Source organism: Zea mays, chromosome 2 (assembly GCF_902167145.1).
Source record: "Zea mays cultivar B73 chromosome 2, Zm-B73-REFERENCE-NAM-5.0, whole genome shotgun sequence".
In the NCBI taxonomy this organism is placed as follows: Eukaryota; Viridiplantae; Streptophyta; class Magnoliopsida; order Poales; family Poaceae; genus Zea; species Zea mays.
In genome coordinates, this window is record NC_050097.1 from 159,130,280 (window position 1) to 159,133,530 (window position 3,251).

Genomic DNA, 3,251 nt, shown 5'->3' on the forward strand with positions numbered 1-3,251 from the left:
TTTATCTCTTCGTAAAAGTTATACAAAACATTGAAATTTATAACCATCTTAGCAAAATATATGTTTTTCTTAAAAAAATATTTTTCAGCAAAGTTGCTAGTCCTAACAATATATTTTTAAAGGTTTTCTCTTTCTGGTATTAATCTTTTGATCTATATCAAAGTTATGAATAATTTGAAGATACATTTTTAGATGTATACAAGTTTAATTTTTTCTTTATATACTATGTTTGGGTCTGCATGACATGATATTGGCATGTCGTACTTTTGGATCGAACCATGTCAAGGTTTTGATTACTTAAACACGGTTTGATTTTAACGTAAAATAAATTCGTGACGTGCTGGTCAAAATAACTTTAAATACAGTAGGTTCGAAATGTGCAACCACAACACGGGCACACGGCCCAACCACGACATCGTTTGTTTCAGCTTTTTTCAGCTTCTGGCCACCAAAAACTGTTGCGGACTGCTAAACGCTGAGCTTTTCAGCCAGCTTTATAAACTTCGTTTTGGTAAAAATCATCTAAAATCAATATAAACACATAATCGATTGAGTCGTTGTAACAGTAGGAATCCGTCACTTTCTAGATCACGAGCCATATGGACACATTTATCTTCCTTCGTACATAATCGCAACGATACTCATATTCTCTACACAGCCAGATTCTTCCACAGCCAAATTCTCAGAAAAGTTGGTAAAAAAAAGCTGAACCAAACAGGCATCCCTCTAGTTCAGAGTCTAGACTATGCCAGTACGCGGCTGATGGTTCTCTTAGGAGAATGTAATGGGATCGTGAGATCATTTTACTTTGATGTAGGGTCCTTAACACCCACATGTTATACTTTTCTTTGGGAACTTGACTTGATCTAGATTGACATATATGAGCTCCAACACCCTGCAAAGGTCACATAGAACATATCCCAACACAGAAACAACCCAAACTAAAGGTCAAAGTGAACTTAGCTCCTTTGGGCTGCTTCTAGGTTTTGGCTTTGACACTACCCCCCTTGTAGTGACCTTGTTTACTTCTTGAGCTTCATCTTGAGCCTTGTGACTTACACCACATAACCGTAGTATTACCTCATTGGTTATAAGTCACGTTCTTAAGTCATGATCCTTGATGCACCATATCTCTTCTCAACTCAATCAACCTTGACTTTGCAAGTCTTCTTCTTCAGCCCTGGCTTTGGGTTCCTTGGCCTCCATGACCTTCTCTCGCGCACTCGGTACCTCGAAGCTCTTCTTGCCTCCATCATTGGCTTGATCAATTGTCTCCGAGTTATACACACCGAGTCTCACTTAAGCAATGTTCTTCTTCACTTGTGATGTCCACAACCATAATCAATTCATCTTTTGGACCATCACTCTTGAACACTTGTGTTGAACTTTACAAGTTTTACACTAAGTACCTATCCAACACTTAACACACATGTCAGTCCTTTAATTGGGTTGTCATCGAAACCACTAAAACCCACAAGAGAGCTTTCAGTTTTCTGAACTTAGCCGGCAGTGGTGATTTTCTCGCCTTTTTCAAATTTTCCACCAAACCCCAATTATATATCATACATTTAATTATACATATAGATGTAGCAACATATTGGAACTAAACATATTGGATATATATATATATATATTAAAACCAAACCATATTGGATGTAGCAACATGCGATTTAATTATACCATACATGCATTTTATTTATATCATACATTTATATACATCAAAGTTTTATGTTTACAACCATAAAGTTACACGTATATGTGTCACACATTCTATACATCAAAGTTTTTACCTAAGCTCTAATAACAATCTTGGCTAAGATTTAGTCTACTAATTTCTGTTAGTACTCTAAACTCTGGCCTAACTAAGATACTGGTAATATCATGATACTTTTCTTCACATGGAATGACTTCTTTCAATATGAATGAGCACAGGTCCTCAATTATATTGTACAATGCACCTTCGGTCATGTGGTCCGCCTTTTTTAGTTGAAATTCCTGTAAAGGAAATTTATAAACATCATATATTTACACGATATAATACATTTACATCTTTAATGACATAAATACATACATGACTATTACTAATAATACCTTATCAAGGTTCGTGATGTATCGTCCGTTCTCTCTCATGAACTCGCACATATAGAACCCACAGAGGACTGATCCGAGTGGTTTCTTGTGGCACTACATAACGGGGAGATTGGTTATTTAATTGCAACATTGTTCTATGTACGTACATATATGATATGTTTTCATAAATTCACATACTTACCAGCCATTTATAATACATTTGTAGTGGCACGTATTTTTTCAACGTATCGTACTTTCCACCTTGCATCATGTAGAACATATATGCCCTATGATCTTAAATAGAATCACCATGTCATTCTCAAACTCTCATCGATAAAAGTATGAAAGCATAGAAAAGGCTTACAACTCTAAGATGCTGATGAATTCTGCATAGCCTAAAGGGTTGTAATATAAGGAGTCGAGCACCAACACCTTTCAAACCCTATCACAAATGATGAAGCATCTCCAGTGGTCTCTGTACGACACAAATTTGTGATGCATGCGTATTGAAATTATTAATTTTATTTATACAAACTCACAATTACTTAAAGTTGTATAGGGCCACTATGACTTCCCTGTCTTGGAATTGAAGCTTTGTGTTTCCTATGTAGGTGGCGTAAAGGGCTTCAAAATCCCTCTTCATTTTCTCTATGTGCTTCTTAACTTCTTCGTTTGTCTTCCCCTATAATTCTTCGTTATCTTTGCCAATTCTAAAAGTGTGATGTTGCTCGCATATTTGTATGGGATTGAGATACCCAACCCCTTTTATCGGCACTAGAAAAAGGATTCAGACAGTAAGGATCTCTTGCTGAACATGTTGCATTCTGCAAGTTACACGTGCATGTCAGATATTGAAAAGTTATACAACTCACTAATAATAACACATATATGTGAAAGTATGAGTGACACTTACAATGCAAACACTTTTAGAGTTGTACGTCGAGTCTCTAAAGGCTCATCATTAACTTCATGTCCTAGAAGGTAACATTGGGTGTTTCACGACCACTAACAGAAGCATATGCTAGTATACATTGATGGTGTCGATGTCAACTGAAGATGCTCGCATGTACCAGTCATGCAACCTTTTAATACTAGATGTAACCTTTTTTAGTTTGTCCAAAGTGAGTAGAGGCATGCCCCACACATATTTTTAGGCACATTTTTGTAATCCTCCTTAGTTA